The sequence below is a fragment of the Lissotriton helveticus genome, chromosome 5_1, assembly GCF_964261635.1.
Source record: "Lissotriton helveticus chromosome 5_1, aLisHel1.1, whole genome shotgun sequence".
NCBI lineage: Eukaryota > Metazoa > Chordata > Amphibia > Caudata > Salamandridae > Lissotriton > Lissotriton helveticus.
In genome coordinates, this window is record NC_136065.1 from 742,970,334 (window position 1) to 742,996,151 (window position 25,818).

Sequence of the window (25,818 nt, forward strand, 5' to 3'; positions counted from 1 at the left end):
CCAACCCCACTTACAAGTGAAACTTGCTAAAATGTGCCTAGTTGCTCTTCACTGAAAAGCTTGTTTCTGCATACATTTTTGGCATACGTTTGCTCCTGCTGGGTCAGCCGAGCAGCGAATTTCTACTTAACCACCTGCTATCATGAGAGACATCAGGGCTGCATCTTTTGAGCCCAGTACTGAGCCTGAAAAGCGTTTCCAACCCCACTTACAAGTGAAACTTGCTAAAATGTGCCTGGCTGCTCTTCACTGAAAGGCTTGGTTCTGCATACAGTTTTAGCATATGTTTGTCCTGCTGGGTCAGCCGAGCAGCAAATTTCTACTTAACCACCTGCTATCATGAGAGACATCAGGGCTGCATCTTTTGAGCCCAGTACTGAGCCTGAAAAGCGTTTCCAACCCCACTTACAAGTAAAACTTGCTAAAATGTGCCTGGCTGCTCTTCACTGAAAAGCTTGGTTCTGCATACATTTTTAGCATACGTTTGCTCCTCCTGGGTCAGCCGAGCAGCATATTTCTACTTAACCACCTGCTATCATGAGAGACATCAGGGCTGTATCTTTTGAGCCCAGTACTGAGCCTGAAAAGCATTTCTAACCCCACTTACAAGTGAAACTTGCTAAAATGTGCCTGGCTGCTCTTCACTGAAAGGCTTGGTTCTGCATACAGTTTTAGCATATGTTTGTCCTGCTGGGTCAGCCGAGTAGCAAATTTCTACTTAACCACCTGCTATCATGAGAGACATCAGGGCTGCATCTTTTGAGCCCAGTACTGAGCCTGAAAAGCGTTTCCCACCCCACTTACAAGTGAAACTTGCTAAAATGTGCCTCTCTGCTCTTCACAGAAAAGCTTGGTTCTGCATACATTTTTGGCATACGTTTGCTCCTGCTGGGTTAGCCGAGCAGCGAATTTCTACTTAACCACCTGCTATCATGAGAGACATCAGGGCTGCATCTTTTGAGCCCAGTACTGAGCCTGAAAAGCGTTTCCCACCCCACTTACAAGTGAAACTTGCTAAAATGTGCCTGGCTGCTCTTCACTGAAAAGCTTGGTTCTGCATACATTTTTAGCATATGTTTGTTCCTGCTGGGCCAGCCGAGCAGCGAATTTCTACTTAACCACCTGCTATCATGAGAGACATCAGGGCTGCATCTTTTGAGCCCAGTACTGAGCCTGAAAAGCGTTTCCAACCCCACTTACAAGTGAAACTTGCTAAAATGTGCATAGCTGCTCTTCACTGAAAAGCTTGTTTCTGCGTACATTTTTGGCATACGTTTGCTCCTGCTGGGTCAGCCGAGCAGCGAATTTCTACTTAACCACCTACTATCATGAGAGACATCAGGGCTGCATCTTTTGAGCCCAGTACTGAGCCTGAAAAGCATTTCCAACCCCATTTACAAGTGAAACTTGCTAAAATGTGCCTGGCTGCTCTTCACTGAAAAGCTTGGTTCTGCATACAGTTTTAGCATATGTTTGTCCTGCTGGGTCAGCCGAGCAGCAAATCTCTACTTAACCACCTGCTATCATGAGAGACATCAGGGCTGCATCTTTTGAGCCCAGTACTGAGCCTGAAAAGCGTTTCCCACCCCACTTACAAGTGAAACTTGCTAAAATGTGCCTCTCTGCTCTTCACTGAAAAGCTTGGTTCTGAATACATTTTTGGCATACGTTTGCTCCTGCTGGGTTAGCCGAGCAGCGAATTTCTACTTAACCACCTGCTATCATGAAAGACATCAGGGCTGCATCTTTTGAGCCCAGTACTGAGCCTGAAAAGCGTTTCCCACCCCACTTACAAGTGAAACTTGCTAAAATGTGCCTGGCTGCTCTTCACTGAAAAGCTTGGTTCTGCATAAATTTTTAGCATATGTTTGCTCCTGCTGGGCCAGCCGAGCAGCGAATTTCTACTTAACCACCTGCTATCATGAGAGAGATCAGGGCTGCATCTTTTGAGCCCAGTACTGAGCCTGAAAAGCGTTTCCAACCCCACTTACAAGTGAAACTTGCTAAAATGTGCCTGGCTGCTCTTCACTGAAAAGCTTGGTTCTGCACACATTTTTAGCATACGTTTGCTCCTGCTGGCTCAGCCGAGCAGCACATTTCTACTTAACCACCTGTTATCATGAGAGACATCAGGGCTGCATCTTTTGAGCCCAGTACTGAGCCTGAAAAGCGTTTCCAACCCCACTTACAAGTGAAACTTGCTAAAATGTGCCTAGCTGCTCTTCACTGAAAATCTTGTTTCTGCATACATTTTTGGCATACATTTGCTCCTGCTGGGTCAGCCGAGCAGCAAATTTCTACTTAACCACCTTCTATCATGAGAGACATCAGGGCTGCATCTTTTGAGCCCAGTACTAAGCCTGAAAAGCATTTCCAACCCCACTTACAAGTGAAACTTGCTAAAATGTGCCTGGCTGCTCTTCACTGAAAAGCTTGGTTCTGCATACATTTTTAGCATACGTTTGCTCCTGCTGGGTCAGCCGAGCAGCAAATTTCTACTTAATCACCTGCTATCATGAGAGAGATCAGGGCTGCATCTTTTGAGCCCAGTACTGAGCCTGAAAAGCATTTCCAACCCCACTTACAAGTGAAACTTGCTAAAATGTGCCTGGCTGCTCTTCACTGAAAAGCTTGGTTCTGCATACATTTTTAGCATACGTTTGCTCCTGCTGGGTCAGCCGAGCAGCAAATTTCTACTTAACCACCTGCTATCATGAGAGAGATCAGGGCTGCATCTTTTGAGCCCAGTACTGAGCCTGAAAAGCATTTCCAACCCCACTTACAAGTGAAACTTGCTAAAATGTGCCTGGCTGCTCTTCACTGAAAAGCTTGGTTCTGCATACATTTTTAGCATACGTTTGCTCCTGCTGGGTCTGCTGAGCAGCAAATTTCTACTTAACCACCTGCTATCATGAGAGACATCAGGGCTGCATCTTTTGAGCCCAGTACTGAGCCTGAAAAGCATTTCCAACCCCACTTACAAGTGAAACTTGCTAAAATATGCCTGGCTGCTCTTCACTGAAAAGCTTGGTTCTGCATACATTTTTAGCATACGTTTGCTCCTGCTGGGTCAGCCGAGCAGCACATTTCTACTTAACCACCTGCTATCATGAGAGACATCAGGGCTGTATCTTTTGAGCCCAGTACTGAGCCTGAAAAGCATTTCCAACCCCACTTACAAGTGAAACTTGCTAAAATGTGCCTGGCTGCTCTTCACTGAAAAGCTTGTATCTGCATTCATTTTTGGCATACGTTTGCTCCTGCTGGGTCAGCCGAGCAGCGAATTTCTACTTAACCACCTGCTATCATGAGAGACATCAGGGCTGCATCTTTTGAGCCCAGTACTGAGCCTGAAAAGCGTTTCCAACCCCACTTACAAGTGAAACTTGCTAAAATGTGCCTGGCTGCTCTTCACTGAAAAGCTTGGTTCTGCATACATTTTTAGCATACGTTTGCTCCTGGTGGGTCAGCCGAGCAGCAAATTTCTACTTAACCACCTGCTATCATGAGAGACATCAGGGCTGCATCTTTTGAGCCAAGTACTGAGCCTGAAAAGCGTTTCCAACCCCACTTACAAGTGAAACGTGCTAAAATGTGCCTGGCTGCTCTTCACTGAAAAGCTTGGTTCTGCATGCATTTTTAGCATACGTTTGCTCCTGCTGGGTCTGCTGAGCAGCAAATTTCTACTTAACCACCTGCTATCATGAGAGACATCAGGGCTGCATCTTTTGAGCCCAGTACTGAGCCTGAAAAGCATTTCCAACCCCACTTACAAGTGAAACTTGCTAAAATATGCCTGGCTGCTCTTCACTGAAAAGCTTGGTTCTGCATACATTTTTAGCATACGTTTGCTCCTGCTGGGTCAGCCGAGCAGCACATTTCTACTTAACCACCTGCTATCATGAGAGACATCAGGGCTGCATCTTTTGAGCCCAGTACTGAGCCTGAAAAGCATTTCCAACCCCACTTACAAGTGAAACTTGCTAAAATGTGCCTGGCTGCTCTTCACTGAAAAGCTTGTTTCTGCATTCATTTTTGGCATACGTTTGCTCCTGCTGGGTCAGCCGAGCAGCGAATTTCTACTTAACCACCTGCTATCATGAGAGACATCAGGGCTGCATCTTTTGAGCCCAGTACTGAGCCTGAAAAGCGTTTCCAACCCCACTTACAAGTGAAACTTGCTAAAATATGCCTGGCTGCTCTTCACTGAAAAGCTTGGTTCTGTATACATTTTTAGCATACGTTTGCTCCTGCTGGGTCAGCCGAGCAGCGAATTTCTACTTAACCACCTGCTATCATGAGAGACATCAGGGCTGCATCTTTTGAGCCCAGTACTGAGCCTGAAAAGCATTTCCAACCCCACTTACAAGTGAAACTTGCTAAAATGTGCCTAGTTGCTCTTCACTGAAAAGCTTGTTTCTGCATACATTTTTGGCATACGTTTGCTCCTGCTGGGTCAGCCGAGCAGCGAATTTCTACTTAACCACCTGCTATCATGAGAGACATCAGGGCTGCATCTTTTGAGCCCAGTACTGAGCCTGAAAAGCGTTTCCAATCCCACTTACAAGTGAAACTTGCTAAAATGTGCCTGGCTGCTCTTCACTGAAAAGCTTGGTTCTGCATACATTTTTAGCATACGTTTGCTCCTCCTGGGTCAGCCGAGCAACATATTTCTACTTAACCACCTGCTATCATGAGAGACATCAGGGCTGTATCTTTTGAGCCCAGTACTGAGCCTGAAAAGCATTTCTAACCCCACTTACAAGTGAAACTTGCTAAAATGTGCCTGGCTGCTCTTCACTGAAAGGCTTGGTTCTGCATACAGTTTTAGCATATGTTTGTCCTTCTGGGTCAGCCGAGCAGCAAATTTCTACTTAACCACCTGCTATCATGAGAGACATCAGGGCTGCATCTTTTGAGCCCAGTACTGAGCCTGAAAAGCGTTTCCCACCCCACTTACAAGTGAAACTTGCTAAAATGTGCCTCTCTGCTCTTCACAGAAAAGCTTGGTTCTGCATACATTTTTGGCATACGTTTGCTCCTGCTGGGTTAGCCGAGCAGCGAATTTCTACTTAACCAACTGCTATCATGAGAGACATCAGGGCTGCATCTTTTGAGCCCAGTACTGAGCCTGAAAAGCGTTTCCCACCCCACTTACAAGTGAAACTTGCTAAATGTGCCTCTCTGCTCTTCACTGAAAAGCTGATTCTGCGTACATTTTTGGCATACATTTGCTCCTGCTGGGTCAGCCGTGCAGCGAATTTCTACTTAACCACCTGCTATCATGAGAGACATCAGGGCTGCATCTTTTGAGCCCAGTACTGAGCCTGAAAAGCGTTTCCAACCCCACTTACAAGTGAAACTTGCTAAAATATGCCTGGCTGCTCTTCACTGAAAAGCTTGGTTCTGTATACATTTTTAGCATACGTTTGCTCCTGCTGGGTCAGCCGAGCAGCGAATTTCTACTTAACCACCTGCTATCATGAGAGACATCAGGGCTGCATCTTTTGAGCCCAGTACTGAGCCTGAAAAGCATTTCCAACCCCACTTACAAGTGAAACTTGCTAAAATGTGCCTAGTTGCTCTTCACTGAAAAGCTTGTTTCTGCATACATTTTTGGCATACGTTTGCTCCTGCTGGGTCAGCCGAGCAGCGAATTTCTACTTAACCACCTGCTATCATGAGAGACATCAGGGCTGCATCTTTTGAGCCCAGTACTGAGCCTGAAAAGCGTTTCCAACCCCACTTACAAGGGAAACTTGCTAAAATGTGCCTGGCTGCTCTTCACTGAAAAGCTTGGTTCTGCATACATTTTTAGCATACGTTTGCTCCTGCTGGGTCAGCCGAGCAGCACATTTCTACTTAACCACCTGCTATCATGAGAGACATCAGGGCTGCATCTTTTGAGCCCAGTACTGAGCCTGAAAAGCATTTCCAACCCCACTTACAAGTGAAACTTGCTAAAATGTGCCTGGCTGCTCTTCACTGAAAAGCTTGTTTCTGCATTCATTTTTGGCATACGTTTGCTCCTGCTGGGTCAGCCGAGCAGCGAATTTCTACTTAACCACCTGCTATCATGAGAGACATCAGGGCTGCATCTTTTGAGCCCAGTACTGAGCCTGAAAAGCGTTTCCAACCCCACTTACAAGTGAAACTTGCTAAAATATGCCTGGCTGCTCTTCACTGAAAAGCTTGGTTCTGTATACATTTTTAGCATACGTTTGCTCCTGCTGGGTCAGCCGAGCAGCGAATTTCTACTTAACCACCTGCTATCATGAGAGACATCAGGGCTGCATCTTTTGAGCCCAGTACTGAGCCTGAAAAGCATTTCCAACCCCACTTACAAGTGAAACTTGCTAAAATGTGCCTAGTTGCTCTTCACTGAAAAGCTTGTTTCTGCATACATTTTTGGCATACGTTTGCTCCTGCTGGGTCAGCCGAGCAGCGAATTTCTACTTAACCACCTGCTATCATGAGAGACATCAGGGCTGCATCTTTTGAGCCCAGTACTGAGCCTGAAAAGCGTTTCCAACCCCACTTACAAGTGAAACTTGCTAAAATGTGCCTGGCTGCTCTTCACTGAAAAGCTTGGTTCTGCATACATTTTTAGCATACGTTTGCTCCTCCTGGGTCAGCCGAGCAACATATTTCTACTTAACCACCTGCTATCATGAGAGACATCAGGGCTGTATCTTTTGAGCCCAGTACTGAGCCTGAAAAGCATTTCTAACCCCACTTACAAGTGAAACTTGCTAAAATGTGCCTGGCTGCTCTTCACTGAAAGGCTTGGTTCTGCATACAGTTTTAGCATATGTTTGTCCTTCTGGGTCAGCCGAGCAGCAAATTTCTACTTAACCACCTGCTATCATGAGAGACATCAGGGCTGCATCTTTTGAGCCCAGTACTGAGCCTGAAAAGCATTTCCAACCCCACTTACAAGTGAAACTTGCTAAAATGTGCCTGGCTGCTCTTCACTGAAAAGCTTGGTTCTGCATACATTTTTAGCATACGTTTGCTCCTCCTGGGTCAGCCGAGCAACATATTTCTACTTAACCACCTGCTATCATGAGAGACATCAGGGCTGTATCTTTTGAGCCCAGTACTGAGCCTGAAAAGCATTTCTAACCCCACTTACAAGTGAAACTTGCTAAAATGTGCCTGGCTGCTCTTCACTGAAAGGCTTGGTTCTGCATACAGTTTTAGCATATGTTTGTCCTTCTGGGTCAGCCGAGCAGCAAATTTCTACTTAACCACCTGCTATCATGAGAGACATCAGGGCTGCATCTTTTGAGCCCAGTACTGAGCCTGAAAAGCGTTTCCCACCCCACTTACAAGTGAAACTTGCTAAAATGTGCCTCTCTGCTCTTCACAGAAAAGCTTGGTTCTGCATACATTTTTGGCATACGTTTGCTCCTGCTGGGTTAGCCGAGCAGCGAATTTCTACTTAACCAACTGCTATCATGAGAGACATCAGGGCTGCATCTTTTGAGCCCAGTACTGAGCCTGAAAAGCGTTTCCCACCCCACTTACAAGTGAAACTTGCTAAATGTGCCTCTCTGCTCTTCACTGAAAAGCTGATTCTGCGTACATTTTTGGCATACATTTGCTCCTGCTGGGTCAGCCGTGCAGCGAATTTCTACTTAACCACCTGCTATCATGAGAGACATCAGGGCTGCATCTTTTGAGCCCAGTACTGAGCCTGAAAAGCGTTTCCAACCCCACTTACAAGTGAAACTTGCTAAAATATGCCTGGCTGCTCTTCACTGAAAAGCTTGGTTCTGTATACATTTTTAGCATACGTTTGCTCCTGCTGGGTCAGCCGAGCAGCGAATTTCTACTTAACCACCTGCTATCATGAGAGACATCAGGGCTGCATCTTTTGAGCCCAGTACTGAGCCTGAAAAGCATTTCCAACCCCACTTACAAGTGAAACTTGCTAAAATGTGCCTAGTTGCTCTTCACTGAAAAGCTTGTTTCTGCATACATTTTTGGCATACGTTTGCTCCTGCTGGGTCAGCCGAGCAGCGAATTTCTACTTAACCACCTGCTATCATGAGAGACATCAGGGCTGCATCTTTTGAGCCCAGTACTGAGCCTGAAAAGCGTTTCCAACCCCACTTACAAGGGAAACTTGCTAAAATGTGCCTGGCTGCTCTTCACTGAAAAGCTTGGTTCTGCATACATTTTTAGCATACGTTTGCTCCTGCTGGGTCAGCCGAGCAGCACATTTCTACTTAACCACCTGCTATCATGAGAGACATCAGGGCTGCATCTTTTGAGCCCAGTACTGAGCCTGAAAAGCATTTCCAACCCCACTTACAAGTGAAACTTGCTAAAATGTGCCTGGCTGCTCTTCACTGAAAAGCTTGTTTCTGCATTCATTTTTGGCATACGTTTGCTCCTGCTGGGTCAGCCGAGCAGCGAATTTCTACTTAACCACCTGCTATCATGAGAGACATCAGGGCTGCATCTTTTGAGCCCAGTACTGAGCCTGAAAAGCGTTTCCAACCCCACTTACAAGTGAAACTTGCTAAAATATGCCTGGCTGCTCTTCACTGAAAAGCTTGGTTCTGTATACATTTTTAGCATACGTTTGCTCCTGCTGGGTCAGCCGAGCAGCGAATTTCTACTTAACCACCTGCTATCATGAGAGACATCAGGGCTGCATCTTTTGAGCCCAGTACTGAGCCTGAAAAGCATTTCCAACCCCACTTACAAGTGAAACTTGCTAAAATGTGCCTAGTTGCTCTTCACTGAAAAGCTTGTTTCTGCATACATTTTTGGCATACGTTTGCTCCTGCTGGGTCAGCCGAGCAGCGAATTTCTACTTAACCACCTGCTATCATGAGAGACATCAGGGCTGCATCTTTTGAGCCCAGTACTGAGCCTGAAAAGCGTTTCCAACCCCACTTACAAGTGAAACTTGCTAAAATGTGCCTGGCTGCTCTTCACTGAAAAGCTTGGTTCTGCATACATTTTTAGCATACGTTTGCTCCTCCTGGGTCAGCCGAGCAACATATTTCTACTTAACCACCTGCTATCATGAGAGACATCAGGGCTGTATCTTTTGAGCCCAGTACTGAGCCTGAAAAGCATTTCTAACCCCACTTACAAGTGAAACTTGCTAAAATGTGCCTGGCTGCTCTTCACTGAAAGGCTTGGTTCTGCATACAGTTTTAGCATATGTTTGTCCTTCTGGGTCAGCCGAGCAGCAAATTTCTACTTAACCACCTGCTATCATGAGAGACATCAGGGCTGCATCTTTTGAGCCCAGTACTGAGCCTGAAAAGCGTTTCCCACCCCACTTACAAGTGAAACTTGCTAAAATGTGCCTCTCTGCTCTTCACAGAAAAGCTTGGTTCTGCATACATTTTTGGCATACGTTTGCTCCTGCTGGGTTAGCCGAGCAGCGAATTTCTACTTAACCAACTGCTATCATGAGAGACATCAGGGCTGCATCTTTTGAGCCCAGTACTGAGCCTGAAAAGCGTTTCCCACCCCACTTACAAGTGAAACTTGCTAAAATATGCCTGGCTGCTCTTCACTGAAAAGCTTGGTTCTGTATACATTTTTAGCATACGTTTGCTCCTGCTGGGTCAGCCGAGCAGCGAATTTCTACTTAACCACCTGCTATCATGAGAGACATCAGGGCTGCATCTTTTGAGCCCAGTACTGAGCCTGAAAAGCATTTCCAACCCCACTTACAAGTGAAACTTGCTAAAATGTGCCTAGTTGCTCTTCACTGAAAAGCTTGTTTCTGCATACATTTTTGGCATACGTTTGCTCCTGCTGGGTCAGCCGAGCAGCGAATTTCTACTTAACCACCTGCTATCATGAGAGACATCAGGGCTGCATCTTTTGAGCCCAGTACTGAGCCTGAAAAGCGTTTCCAACCCCACTTACAAGGGAAACTTGCTAAAATGTGCCTGGCTGCTCTTCACTGAAAAGCTTGGTTCTGCATACATTTTTAGCATACGTTTGCTCCTCCTGGGTCAGCCGAGCAGCATATTTCTACTTAACCACCTGGCTATCATGAGAGACATCAGGGCTGTATCTTTTGAGCCCAGTACTGAGCCTGAAAAGCATTTCTAACCCCACTTACAAGTGAAACTTGCTAAAATGTGCCTCTCTGCTCTTCACTGAAAAGCTTGGTTCTGCATACATTTTTGGCATACGTTTGCTCCTGCTGGGTTAGCCGAGCAGCGAATTTCCACTTAACCACCTGCTATCATGAGAGACATCAGGGCTGCATCTTTTGAGCCCAGTACTGAGCCTGAAAAGCGTTTCCCACCCCACTTACAAGTGAAACTTGCTAAAATGTGCCTGGCTGCTCTTCACTGAAAAGCTTGGTTCTGCATACATTTTTAGCATCTGTTTGTTCCTGCTGGGCCAGCCGAGCAGCGAATTTCTACTTAACCACCTGCTATCATGAGAGACATCAGGGCTGCATCTTTTGAGCCCAGTACTGAGCCTGAAAAGCGTTTCCAACCCCACTTACAAGTGAAACTTGCTAAAATGTGCCTAGCTGCTCTTCACTGAAAAGCTTGTTTCTGCGTACATTTTTGGCATACGTTTGCTCCTGCTGGGTCAGCCGAGCAGCGAATTTCTTCTTAACCACCTACTATCATGAGAGACATCAGGGCTGCATCTTTTGAGCCCAGTACTGAGCCTGAAAAGCGTTTCCAACCCCACTTACAAGTGAAACTTGCTAAAATGTGCCTGGCTGCTCTTCACTGAAAAGCTTGGTTCTGCATACATTTTTAGCATACGTTTGCTCCTGCTGGGTCTGCTGAGCAGCAAATTTCTACTTAACCACCTGCTATCATGAGAGACATCAGGGCTGCATCTTTTGAGCCCAGTACTGAGCCTGAAAAGCATTTCCAACCCCACTTACAAGTGAAACTTGCTAGAATATGCCTGGCTGCTCTTCACTGAAAAGCTTGGTTCTGCATACATTTTTAGCATACGTTTGCTCCTGCTGGGTCAGCCGAGCAGCACATTTCTACTTAACCACCTGCTATCATGAGAGACATCAGGGCTGCATCTTTTGAGCCCAGTACTGAGCCTGAAAAGCATTTCCAACCCCACTTACAAGTGAAACTTGCTAAAATGTGCCTGGCTGCTCTTCACTGAAAAGCTTGTTTCTGCATTCATTTTTGGCATACGTTTGCTCCTGCTGGGTCAGCCGAGCAGCGAATTTCTACTTAACCACCTGCTATCATGAGAGACATCAGGGCTGCATCTTTTGAGCCCAGTACTGAGCCTGAAAAGCGTTTCCAACCCCACTTACAAGTGAAACTTGCTAAAATGTGCCTGGCTGCTCTTTACTGAAAAGCTTGGTTCTGCATACATTTTTAGCATACGTTTGCTCCTGGTGGGTCAGCCGAGCAGCAAATTTCTACTTAACCACCTGCTATCATGAGAGACATCAGGGCTGCATCTTTTGAGCCAAGTACTGAGCCTGAAAAGCGTTTCCAACCCCACTTACAAGTGAAACGTGCTAAAATGTGCCTGGCTGCTCTTCACTGAAAAGCTTGGTTCTGCATACATTTTTAGCATACGTTTGCTCCTGCTGGGTCTGCTGAGCAGCAAATTTCTACTTAACCACCTGCTATCATGAGAGACATCAGGGCTGCATCTTTTGAGCCCAGTACTGAGCCTGAAAAGCATTTCCAACCCCACTTACAAGTGAAACTTGCTAAAATATGCCTGGCTGCTCTTCACTGAAAAGCTTGGTTCTGCATACATTTTTAGCATACGTTTGCTCCTGCTGGGTCAGCCGAGCAGCACATTTCTACTTAACCACCTGCTATCATGAGAGACATCAGGGCTGCATCTTTTGAGCCCAGTACTGAGCCTGAAAAGCATTTCCAACCCCACTTACAAGTGAAACTTGCTAAAATGTGCCTGGCTGCTCTTCACTGAAAAGCTTGTTTCTGCATTCATTTTTGGCATACGTTTGCTCCTGCTGGGTCAGCCGAGCAGCGAATTTCTACTTAACCACCTGCTATCATGAGAGACATCAGGGCTGCATCTTTTGAGCCCAGTACTGAGCCTGAAAAGCGTTTCCAACCCCACTTACAAGTGAAACTTGCTAAAATATGCCTGGCTGCTCTTCACTGAAAAGCTTGGTTCTGTATACATTTTTAGCATACGTTTGCTCCTGCTGGGTCAGCCGAGCAGCAAATTTCTACTTAACCACCTGCTATCATGAGAGACATCAGGGCTGCATCTTTTGAGCCCAGTACTGAGCCTGAAAAGCATTTCCAACCCCACTTACAAGTGAAACTTGCTAAAATGTGCCTAGTTGCTCTTCACTGAAAAGCTTGTTTCTGCATACATTTTTGGCATACGTTTGCTCCTGCTGGGTCAGCCGAGCAGCGAATTTCTACTTAACCACCTGCTATCATGAGAGACATCAGGGCTGCATCTTTTGAGCCCAGTACTGAGCCTGAAAAGCGTTTCCAACCCCACTTACAAGTGAAACTTGCTAAAATGTGCCTGGCTGCTCTTCACTGAAAAGCTTGGTTCTGCATACATTTTTAGCATACGTTTGCTCCTCCTGGGTCAGCCGAGCAGCATATTTCTACTTAACCACCTGCTATAATGAGAGACATCAGGGCTGTATCTTTTGAGCCCAGTACTGAGCCTGAAAAGCATTTCTAACCCCACTTACAAGTGAAACTTGCTAAAATGTGCCTGGCTGCTCTTCACTGAAAGGCTTGGTTCTGCATACAGTTTTAGCATATGTTTGTCCTTCTGGGTCAGCCGAGCAGCAAATTTCTACTTAACCACCTGCTATCATGAGAGACATCAGGGCTGCATCTTTTGAGCCCAGTACTGAGCCTGAAAAGCGTTTCCCACCCCACTTACAAGTGAAACTTGCTAAAATGTGCCTCTCTGCTCTTCACAGAAAAGCTTGGTTCTGCATACATTTTTGGCATACGTTTGCTCCTGCTGGGTTAGCCGAGCAGCGAATTTCTACTTAACCAACTGCTATCATGAGAGACATCAGGGCTGCATCTTTTGAGCCCAGTACTGAGCCTGAAAAGCATTTCCCACCCCACTTACAAGTGAAACTTGCTAAATGTGCCTCTCTGCTCTTCACTGAAAAGCTGATTCTGCGTACATTTTTGGCATACATTTGCTCCTGCTGGGTCAGCCGTGCAGCGAATTTCTACTTAACCACCTGCTATCATGAGAGACATCAGGGCTGCATCTTTTGAGCCCAGTACTGAGCCTGAAAAGCGTTTCCAACCCCACTTACAAGTGAAACTTGCTAAAATATGCCTGGCTGCTCTTCACTGAAGAGCTTGGTTCTGTATACATTTTTAGCATACGTTTGCTCCTGCTGGGTCAGCCGAGCAGCGAATTTCTACTTAACCACCTGCTATCATGAGAGACATCAGGGCTGCATCTTTTGAGCCCAGTACTGAGCCTGAAAAGCATTTCCAACCCCACTTACAAGTGAAACTTGCTAAAATGTGCCTAGTTGCTCTTCACTGAAAAGCTTGTTTCTGCATACATTTTTGGCATACGTTTGCTCCTGCTGGGTCAGCCGAGCAGCGAATTTCTACTTAACCACCTGCTATCATGAGAGACATCAGGGCTGCATCTTTTGAGCCCAGTACTGAGCCTGAAAAGCGTTTCCAACCCCACTGACAAGGGAAACTTGCTAAAATGTGCCTGGCTGCTCTTCACTGAAAAGCTTGGTTCTGCATACATTTTTAGCATACGTTTGCTCCTCCTGGGTCAGCCGAGCAGCATATTTCTACTTAACCACCTGGCTATCATGAGAGACATCAGGGCTGTATCTTTTGAGCCCAGTACTGAGCCTGAAAAGCATTTCTAACCCCACTTACAAGTGAAACTTGCTAAAATGTGCCTCTCTGCTCTTCACTGAAAAGCTTGGTTCTGCATACTTTTTTGGCATACGTTTGCTCCTGCTGGGTCAGCCGAGCAGCGAATTTCTACTTAACCACCTACTATCATGAGAGACATCAGGGCTGCATCTTTTGAGCCCAGTACTGAGCCTGAAAAGCGTTTCCAACCCCATTTACAAGTGAAATTAGCTAAAATGTGCCTGGCTGCTCTTCACTGAAAAGCTTGGTTCTGCATACAGTTTTAGCATATGTTTGTCCTGCTGGGTCAGCCGAGCAGCAAATTTCTACTTAACCACCTGCTATCATGAGAGACATCAGGGATGCATCTTTTGAGCCCAGTACTGAGCCTGAAAAGCGTTTCCCACCCCACTTACAAGTAAAACTTGCTAAAATGTGCCTGGCTGCTCTTCACTGAAAAGCTTGGTTCTGCATACATTTTTGGCATACGTTTGCTCCTGCTGGGTCAGCCGAGCAGCGAATTTCTACTTAACCACCTGCTATCATGAGAGAGATCAGGGCTGCATCTTTTGAGCCCAGTACTGAGCCTGAAAAGCATTTCCAACCCCACTTACAAGTGAAACTTGCTAAAATGTGCCTGGCTGCTCTTCACTGAAAAGCTTGGTTCTGCACAAATTTTTAGCATATGTTTGCTCCTGCTGGATCAGCCTAGCAGCAAATTTCTACTTAACCACCTGCTATCATGAGAGACATCAGGGCTGCATCTTTTGAGCCCAGTACTGAGCCTGAAAAGCGTTTCCAACCCCACTTACAAGTGAAACTTGCTAAAATGTGCCTAGCTGCTCTTCACTGAAAAGCTTGTTTCTGCATACATTTTTGGCATACATTTGCTCCTGCTGGGTCAGCCGAGCAGCAAATTTCTACTTAACCACCTTCTATCATGAGAGACATCAGGGCTGCATCCTTTGAGCCCAGTACTAAGCCTGAAAAGCATTTCCAACCCCACTTACAAGTGAAACTTGCTAAAATGTGCCTGGCTGCTCTTCACTGAAAAGCTTGGTTCTGCATACATTTTTAGCATACGTTTGCTCCTGCTGGGTCAGCCGAGCAGCAAATTTCTACTTAATCACCTGCTATCATGAGAGAGATCAGGGCTGCATCTTTTGAGCCCAGTACCGAGCCTGAAAAGCATTTCCAACCCCACTTACATGTGAAACTTGCTAAAATGTGCCTGGCTGCTCTTCACTGAAAAGCTTGGTTCTGCATACATTTTTAGCATACGTTTGCTCCTGCTGGGTCAGCCGAGCAGCAAATTTCTACTTAACCACCTGCTATCATGAGAGAGATCAGGGCTGCATCTTTTGAGCCCAGTACTGAGCCTGAAAAGCATTTCCAACCCCACTTACAAGTGAAACTTGCTAAAGCTGCTCTTCACTGAAAAGCTTCGTTCTGCACACATTTTTAGCATACGTTTGCTCCTGCTGGGTCAGCCGAGCAGCAAATTTCTACTTAACCACCTGCTATCATGAGAGAGGTCAGGGCTGCATCTTTTGAGCCCAGTACTGAGCCTGAAAAGCGTTTCCAACCCCACTTACAAGTGAAACTTGCTAAAATGTGCCTGGCTGCTCTTCACTGAAAAGCTTGGTTCTGCATACATTTTTAGCATACGTTTGCTCCTGGTGGGTCAGCCGAGCAGCAAATTTCTACTTAACCACCTGCTATCATGAGAGACATCAGGGCTGCATCTTTTGAGCCAAGTACTGAGCCTGAAAAGCGTTTCCAACCCCACTTACAAGTGAAACGTGCTAAAATGTGCCTGGCTGCTCTTCACTGAAAAGCTTGGTTCTGCACACATTTTTAGCATACGTTTGCTCCTGCTGGGTCTGCCGAGCAGCAAATTTCTACTTAACCACCTGCTATCATGAGAGACATCAGGGCTGCATCTTTTGAGCCCAGTACTGAGCCTGAAAAGCATTTCCAACCCCACTTACAAGTGAAACTTGCTAAAATATGCCTGGCTGCTCTTCACTGAAAAGCTTGGTTCTGCATACATTTTTAGCATATGTTTGCTCCTGCTGGGTCAGCGGAGCAGCACATTTCTACTTAACCACCTGCTATCATGAGAGACATCAGGGCTGCATCTTTTGAGCCCAGTACTGAGCCTGAAAAGCATTTCCAACCCCACTTACAAGTGAAACTTGATAAAATGTGCCTGGCTGCTCTTCACTGAAAAGCTTGTTTCTGCATTCATTTTTGGCATACGTTTGCTCCTGCTGGGTCAGCCGAGCAGCGAATTTCTACTTAACCACCTGCTATCATGAGAGACATCAGGGCTGCATCTTTTGAGCCCAGTACTGAGCCTGAAAAGCGTTTCCAACCCCACTTACAAGTGAAACTTGCTAAAATATGCCTGGCTGCTCTTCACTGAAAAGCTTGGTTCTGTATACATTTTTAGCATACGTTTGCTCCTGCTGGGTCAGCCGAGCAGCGAATTTCTACTTAACCACCTGCTATCATGAGAGACATCAGGGCTGCATCTTTTGAGCCCAGTACTGAGCCTGAAAAGCATTTCCAACCCCACTTACAAGTGAAACTTGCTAAAATGTGCCTTGTTGCTCTTCACTGAAAAGCTTGTTTCTGCATACATTTTTGGCATACGTTTGCTCCTGCTGGGTCAGCCGAGCAGCGAATTTCTACTTAACCACCTGCTATCATGAGAGACATCAGGGCTGCATCTTTTGAGCCCAGTACTGAGCCTGAAAAGCGTTTCCAACCCCACTTACAAGTGAAACTAGCTAAAATGTGCCTGGCTGCTCTTCACTGAAAAGCTTGGTTCTGCATACATTTTTAGCATACGTTTGCTCCTCCTGGGTCAGCCGAGCAGCATATTTCTACTTAACCACCTGCTATCATGAGAGACATCAGGGCTGTATCTTTTGAGCCCAGTACTGAGCCTGAAAAGCATTTCTAACTCCACTTACAAGTGAAACTTGCTAAAATGTGCCTGGCTGCTCTTCACTGAAAGGCTTGGTTCTGCATACAGTTTTAGCATATGTTTGTCCTGCTGGGTCAGCCGAGCAGCAAATTTCTACTTAACCACCTGCTATCATGAGAGACATCAGGGCTGCATCTTTTGAGCCCAGTACTGAGCCTGAAAAGCGTTTCCCACCCCATTTACAAGTGAAACTTGCTAAAATGTGCCTCTCTGCTCTTCACAGAAAAGCTTGGTTCTGCATACATTTTTGGCATACGTTTGCTCCTGCTGGGTTAGCCGAGCAGCGAATTTCTACTTAACCACCTGCTATCATGAGAGACATCAGGGCTGCATCTTTTGAGCCCAGTACTGAGCCTGAAAAGCGTTTCCCACCCCACTTACAAGTGAAACTTGCTAAAATGTGCCTGGCTGCTCTTCACTGAAAAGCTTGGTTCTGCATAAATTTTTAGCATATGTTTGTTCCTGCTGGGCCAGCCGAGCAGCGAATTTCTACTTAACCACCTGCTATCATGAGAGACATCAGGGCTGCATCTTTTGAGCCCAGTACTGAGCCTGAAAAGCGTTTCCAACCCCACTTACAAGTGAAACTTGCTAAAATGTGCCTAGCTGCTCTTCACTGAAAAGCTTGTTTCTGCGTACATTTTTGGCATACGTTTGCTCCTGCTGGGTCAGCCGAGCAGCGAATTTCTACTTAACCACCTACTATCATGAGAGACATCAGGGCTGCATCTTTTGAGCCCAGTACTGAGCCTGAAAAGCGTTTCCAACCCCATTTACAAGTGAAACTTGCTAAAATGTGCCTGGCTGCTCTTCACTGAAAAGCTTGGTTCTGCATACAGTTTTAGCATATGTTTGTCCTGCTGGGTCAGCCGAGCAGCAAATTTCTACTTAACCACCTGCTATCATGAGAGACATCAGGGCTGCATCTTTTGAGCCCAGTACTGAGCCTGAAAAGCGTTTCCCACCCCACCTACAAGTGAAACTTGCTAAAATGTGCCTCTCTGCTCTTCACTGAAAAGCTTGGTTCTGCATACATTTTTGGCATACGTTTGCTCCTGCTGGGTTAGCCGAGCAGCGAATTTCTACTTAACCACCTGCTATCATGAAAGACATCAGGGCTGCATCTTTTGAGCCCAGTACTGAGCCTGAAAAGCGTTTCCCACCCCACTTACAAGTGAAACTTGCTAAAATGTGCCTGGCTGCTCTTCACTGAAAAGCTTGGTTCTGCATACATTTTTAGCATATGTTTGCTCCTGCTGGGCCAGCCGAGCAGCGAATTTCTACTTAACCACCTGCTATCATGAGAGACATCAGGGCTGCATCTTTTGAGCCCAGTACTGAGCCTGAAAAGCATTTCCAACCCCACTTACAAGTGAAACTTGCTAAAATGTGCCTGGCTGCTCTTCACTGAAAAGCTTGGTTCTGCATACTTTTTTGGCATATGTTTGCTCCTCCTGGGTCAGCCGAGCATCGAATTTCTACTTAACCACCTGCTATCATGAGAGAGATCAGGGCTGCATCTTTTGAGCCCAGTACTGAGCCTGAAAAGCGTTTCCAACCCCACTTACAAGTGAAACCTGCTAAAATGTGCCTGGCTGCTCTTCACTGAAAAGCTTGGTTCTGCATACATTTTTAGCATACGTTTGCTCCTGCTGGGTCAGCCGAGCAGCACATTTCTACTTAACCACCTGCTATCATGAGAGAGATCAGGGCTGCATCTTTTGAGCCCAGTACTGAGCCTGAAAAGCATTTCCAAAACCACTTACAAGTGAAACTTGCTAAAATGTGCCTGGCTGCTCTTCACTGAAAAGCTTAGTTCTGCACACATTTTTAGCATACGTTTGCTCCTGCTGGGTCAGCCGAGCAGCAAATTTCTACTTAACCACCTGCTATCATGAGAGAGATCAGGGCTGCATCTTTTGAGCCCAGTACTGAGCCTGAAAAGCGTTTCCAACCCCACTTACAAGTAAAACTTGCTAAAATGTGCCTGGCTGCTCTTCACTGAAAAGCTTTGTTCTGCACACATTTTTAGCATACGTTTGCTCCTGCTGGATCAGCCGAGCAGCAAATTTCTACTTAACCACCTGCTATCATGAGAGACATCAGGGCTGCATCTTTTGAGCCCAGTACTGAGCCTGAAAAGCGTTTCCAACCCCACTTACAAGTGAAACTTGCTAAAATGTACCTAGCTGCTCTTCACTGAAAAGCTTGTTTCTGCATACATTTTTGGCATACATTTGCTCCTGCTGGGTCAGCCGAGCAGCAAATTTCTACTTAACCACCTTCTATCATGAGAGACATCAGGGCTGCATCTTTTGAGCCCAGTACTAAGCCTGAAAAGCATTTCCAACCCCACTTACAAGTGAAACTTGCTAAAATGTGCCTGGCTGCTCTTCACTGAAAAGCTTGGTTCTGCATACATTTTTAGCATACATTTGCTCCTGCTGGGTCAGCCGAGCAGCAAATTTCTACTTAATCACCTGCTATCATGAGAGAGATCAGGGCTGCATCTTTTGAGCCCAGTACTGAGCCTGAAAAGCATTTCCAACCCCACTTACAAGTGAAACTTGCTAAAATGTGCCTGGCTGCTCTTCACTGAAAAGCTTGGTTCTGCATACATTTTTAGCATACGTTTGCTCCTGCTGGGTCAGCCGAGCAGCAAATTTCTACTTAACCACCTGCTATCATGAGAGAGATCAGGGCTGCATCTTTTGAGCCCAGTACTGAGCCTGAAAAGCATTTCCAACCCCACTTACAAGTGAAACTTGCTAAAGCTGCTCTTCACTGAAAAGCTTGGTTCTGCACACATTTTTAGCATACGTTTGCTCCTGCTGGGTCAGCCGAGCAGCAAATTTCTACTTAACCACCTGCTATCATGAGAGACATCAGGGCTGCATCTTTTGAGCCCAGTACTGAGCCTGAAAAGCGTTTCCAACCCCACTTACAAGTGAAACTTGCTAAAATGTGCCTGGCTGCTCTTCACTGAAAAGCTTGGTTCTGCATACATTTTTAGCATACGTTTGCTCCTGGTGGGTCAGCCGAGCAGCAAATTTCTACTTAACCACCTGCTATCATGAGAGACATCAGGGCTGCATCTTTTGAGCCAAGTACTGAGCCTGAAAAGCGTTTCCAACCCCACTTACAAGTGAAACGTGCTAAAATGTGCCTGGCTGCTCTTCACTGAAAAGCTTGGTTCTGCACACATTTTTAGCATACGTTTGCTCCTGCTGGGTCTGCCGAGCAGCAAATTACTACTTAACCACCTGCTATCATGAGAGACATCAGGGCTGCATCTTTTGAGCCCAGTACTGAGCCTGAAAAGCATTTCCAACCCCACTTACAAGTGAAACTTGCTAAAATGTGCCTGGCTGCTCTTCACTGAAAAGCTTGTTTCTGCATTCATTTTTGGCATACGTTTGCTCCTGCTGGGTCAGCCGAGCAGCGAATTTCTACTTAACCACCTGCTATCATGAGAGACATCAGGGCTGCATCTTTTGAGCCCAGTACTGAGCCTGAAAAGCGTTTCCAACCCCACTTACAAGTGAAACTTGCTAAAATATGCCTGGCTGCTCTTCACTGAAAAGCTTGGTTCTGTATACATTTTTAGCATACGTTTGCTCCTGCTGGGTCAGCCGAGCAGCGAATTTCTACTTAACCACCTGCTATCATGAGAGACATCAGGGCTGCATCTTTTGAGCCCAGTACTGAGCCTGAAAAGCATTTCCAACCCCACTTACAAGTGAAACTTGCTAAAATGTGCCTAGTTGCTCTTCACTGAAAAGCTTGTTTCTGCATACATTTTTGGCATACGTTTGCTCCTGCTGGGTCAGCCGAGCAGCGAATTTCTACTTAACCACCTGCTATCATGAGAGACATCAGGGCTGCATCTTTTGAGCCCAGTACTGAGCCTGAAAAGCGTTTCCAACCCCACTTACAAGTGAAACTTGCTAAAATGTGCCTGGCTGCTCTTCACTGAAAGGCTTGGTTCTGCATACAGTTTTAGCATATGTTTGTCCTGCTGGGTCAGCCGAGCAGCACATTTCTACTTAACCACCTGCTATCATGAGAGACATCAGGGCTGCATCTTTTGAGCCCAGTACTGAGCCTGAAAAGCGTTTCCAACCCCACTTACAAGTAAAACTTGCTAAAATGTGCCTGGCTGCTCTTCACTGAAAAGCTTGGTTCTGCATACATTTTTAGCATACGTTTGCTCCTCCTGGGTCAGCCGAGCAGCATATTTCTACTTAACCACCTGCTATCATGAGAGACATCAGGGCTGTATCTTTTGAGCCCAGTACTGAGCCTGAAAAGCATTTCTAACCCCACTTACAAGTGAAACTTGCTAAAATGTGCCTGGCTGCTCTTCACTGAAAGGCTTGGTTCTGCATACAGTTTTAGCATATGTTTGTCCTGCTGGGTCAGCCGAGCAGAAAATTTCTACTTAACCACCTGCTATCATGAGAGACATCAGGGCTGCATCTTTTGAGCCCAGTACTGAGCCTGAAAAGCGTTTCCCACCCCACTTACAAGTGAAACTTGCTAAAATGTGCCTCTCTGCTCTTCACAGAAAAGCTTGGTTCTGCATACATTTTTGGCATACGTTTGCTCCTGCTGGGTTAGCCGAGCAGCGAATTTCTACTTAACCACCTGCTATCATGAGAGACATCAGGGCTGCATCTTTTGAGCCCAGTACTGAGCCTGAAAAGCGTTTCCCACCCCACTTACAAGTGAAACTTGCTCAAATGTGCCTGGCTGCTCTTCACTGAAAAGCTTGGTTCTGCATACATTTTTAGCATATGTTTGTTCCTGCTGGGCCAGCCGAGCAGCGAATTTCTACTTAACCACCTGCTATCATGAGAGACATCAAGGCTGCATCTTTTGAGCCCAGTACTGAGCCTGAAAAGCGTTTCCAACCCCACTTACAAGTGAAACTTGCTAAAATGTGCATAGCTGCTCTTCACTGAAAAGCTTGTTTCTGCGTACATTTTTGGCATACGTTTGCTCCTGCTGGGTCAGCCGAGCAGCGAATTTCTACTTAACCACCTACTATCATGAGAGACATCAGGGCTGCATCTTTTGAGCCCAGTACTGAGCCTGAAAAGCGTTTCCAACCCCATTTACAAGTGAAACTTGCTAAAATGTGCCTGGCTGCTCTTCACTGAAAAGCTTGGTTCTGCATACAGTTTTAGCATATGTTTGTCCTGCTGGGTCAGCCGAGCAGCAAATCTCTACTTAACCACCTGCTATCATGAGAGACATCAGGGCTGCATCTTTTGAGCCCAGTACTGAGCCTGAAAAGCGTTTCCCACCCCACTTACAAGTGAAACTTGCTAAAATGTGCCTCTCTGCTCTTCACTGAAAAGCTTGGTTCTGAATACATTTTTGGCATACGTTTGCTCCTGCTGGGTTAGCCGAGCAGCGAATTTCTACTTAACCACCTGCTATCATGAAAGACATCAGGGCTGCATCTTTTGAGCCCAGTACTGAGCCTGAAAAGCGTTTCCCACCCCACTTACAAGTGAAACTTGCTAAAATGTGCCTGGCTGCTCTTCACTGAAAAGCTTGGTTCTGCATAAATTTTTAGCATATGTTTGCTCCTGCTGGGCCAGCCGAGCAGCGAATTTCTACTTAACCACCTGCTATCATGAGAGAGATCAGGGCTGCATCTTTTGAGCCCAGTACTGAGCCTGAAAAGCGTTTCCAACCCCACTTACAAGTGAAACTTGCTAAAATGTGCCTGGCTGCTCTTCACTGAAAAGCTTGGTTCTGCATACATTTTTGGCATATGTTTGCTCCTCCTGGGTCAGCCGAGCATCGAATTTCTACTTAACCACCTGCTATCATGAGAGAGATCAGGGCTGCATCTTTTGAGCCCAGTACTGAGCCTGAAAAGCGTTTCCAACCCCACTTACAAGTGAAACCTGCTAAAATGTGCCTGGCTGCTCTTCACTGAAAAGCTTGGTTCTGCATACATTTTTAGCATACGTTTGCTCCTGCTGGGTCAGCCGAGTAGCAAATTTCTACTTAACCACCTGCTATCATGAGAGAGATCAGGGCTGCATCTTTTGAGCCCAGTACTGAGCCTGAAAAGCATTTCCAAAACCACTTACAAGTGAAACTTGCTAAAATGTGCCTGGCTGCTCTTCACTGAAAAGCTTAGTTCTGCACACATTTTTAGCATACGTTTGCTCCTGCTGGGTCAGCCGAGCAGCAAATTTCTACTTAACCACCTGCTATCATGAGAGACATCAGGGCTGCATCTTTTGAGCCCAGTACTGAGCCTGAAAAGCGTTTCCAACCCCACTTACAAGTGAAACTTGCTAAAATGTGCCTAGCTGCTCTTCACTGAAAAGCTTGTTTCTGCATACATTTTTGGCATACGTTTTCTCCTGCTGGGTCAGCCGAGCAGCGAATTTCTACTTAACCACCTTCTATCATGAGAGACATCAGGGCTGCATCTTTTGAGCCCAGTACTAAGCCTGAAAAGCATTTCCAACCCCACTTACAAGTGAAACTTGCTAAAATGTGCCTGGCTGCTCTTCACTGAAAAGCTTGGTTCTGCATACATTTTTAGCATACGTTTGCTCCTGCTGGGTCAGCCGAGCAGCAAATTTCTACTTAACCACCTGCTATCATGAGAGAGATCAGGGCTGCATCTTTTGAGCCCAGTACTGAGCCTGAAAAGCATTTCCAACCCCACTTACAAGTGAAACTTGCTAAAGCTGCTCTTCACTGAAAAGCTTGGTTCTGCATACATTTTTAGCATATGTTTGCTCCTGCTGGGCCAGCCGAGCAGCGAATTTCTACTTAACCACCTGCTATCATGAGAGACATCAGGGCTGCATCTTTTGAGCCCAGTACTGAGCCTGAAAAGCGTTTCCAACCCCACTTACAAGTGAAACTTGCTAAAATGTGCCTAGCTGCTCTTCACTGAAAAGCTTGTTTCTGCATACATTTTTGGCATACGTTTGCTCCTGCTGGGTCAGCCGAGTAGTGAATTTCTACTTAACCACCTGCTATCATGAGAGACATCAGGGCTGCATCTTTTGAGCCCAGTACTGAGCCTGAAAAGCGTTTCCAACCCCACTTACAAGTGAAACTTGCTAAAATGTGCCTGCCTGCTCTTCACTGAAAAGCTTGGCTCTGCATACAGTTTTAGCATATGTTTGTCCTGCTGGGTCAGCCGAGCTGCAAATTTCTACTTAACCACCTGCTATCATGAGAGACATCAGGGCTGCATCTTTTGAGCCCAGTACTGAGCCTGAAAAGCGTTTCCCACCCCACTTACAAGTGAAACTTGCTAAAATGTGCCTCTCTGCTCTTCACTGAAAAGCTTGGTTCTGCATACATTTTTGGCATATGTTTGCTCCTGCTGGGTTAGCCGAGCAGCGAATTTCTACTTAACCACCTGCTATCATGAGAGACATCAGGGCTGCATCTTTTGAGCCCAGTACTGAGCCTGAAAAGCGTTTCCCACCCCACTTACAAGTGAAACTTGCTAAAATGTGCCTGGCTGCTCTTCACTGAAAAGCTTGGTTCTGCATAAATTTTTAGCATATGTTTGCTCCTGCTGGGCCAGCCGAGCAGCGAATTTCTACTTAACCACCTGCTATCATGAGAGACATCAGGGCTGCATCTTTTGAGCCCAGTACTGAGCCTGAAAAGCGTTTCCAACCCCACTTACAAGTGAAACTTGCTAAAATGTGCCTGGCTGCTCTTCACTGAAAAGCTTGGTTCTGCATACATTTTTGGCATATGTTTGCTCCTGCTGGGTCAGCCGAGCAGCGAATTTCTACTTAACCACCTGCTATCATGAGAGAGATCAGGGCTGCATCTTTTGAGCCCAGTACTGAGCCTGAAAAGCGTTTCCAACACCACTTACAAGTGAAACCTGCTAAAATGTGCCTGGCTGCTCTTCACTGAAAAGCTTGGTTCTGCATACATTTTTAGCATACGTTTGCTCCTGCTGGGTCAGCCGAGCAGCAAATTTCTACTTAACCACCTGCTATCATCAGAGAGATCAGGGCTGCATCTTTTGAGCCCAGTACTGAGCCTGAAAAGCATTTCCAAACCCACTTACAAGTGAAACTTGCTAAAATGTGCCTGGCTGCTCTTCACTGAAAAGCTTAGTTCTGCACACATTTTTAGCATACGTTTGCTCCTGCTGGGTCAACCGAGCAGCAAATTTCTACTTAACCACCTGCTATCATGAGAGACATCAGGGCTGCATCTTTTGAGCCCAGTACTGAGCCTAAAAAGCGTTTCCAACCCCACTTACAAGTGAAACTTGCTAAAATGTGCCTAGCTGCTCTTCACTGAAAAGCTTGTTTCTGCATACATTTTTGGCATACGTTTTCTCCTGCTGGGTCAGCCGAGCAGCGAATTTCTACTTAACCACCTTCTATCATGAGAGACATCAGGGCTGCATCTTTTGAGCCCAGTACTAAGCCTGAAAAGCATTTCCAACCCCACTTACAAGTGAAACTTGCTAAAATGTGCCTGGCTGCTCTTCACTGAAAAGCTTGGTTCTGCATACATTTTTAGCATACGTTTGCTCCTGCTGGGTCAGCCGAGCAGCAAATTTCTACTTAACCACCTGCTATCATGAGAGAGATCAGGGCTGCATCTTTTGAGCCCAGTACTGAGCCTGAAAAGCATTTCCAACCCCACTTACAAGTGAAACTTGCTAAAGCTGCTCTTCACTGAAAAACTTGGTTCTGCACACATTTTTCGCATACGTTTGCTCCTGCTGGGTCAGCCGAGCAGCAAATTTCTACTTAACCACCTGCTATCATGAGAGACATCAGGGCTGCCTCTTTTGAGCCCAGTACTGAGCCTGAAAAGCGTTTCCCACCCCACTTACAAGTGAAACTTGCTAAAATGTGCCTGGCTGCTCTTCACTGAAAAGCTTGGTTCTGCATAAATTTTTAGCATATGTTTGCTCCTGCTGGGCCAGCCGAGCAGCGAATTTCTACTGAACCA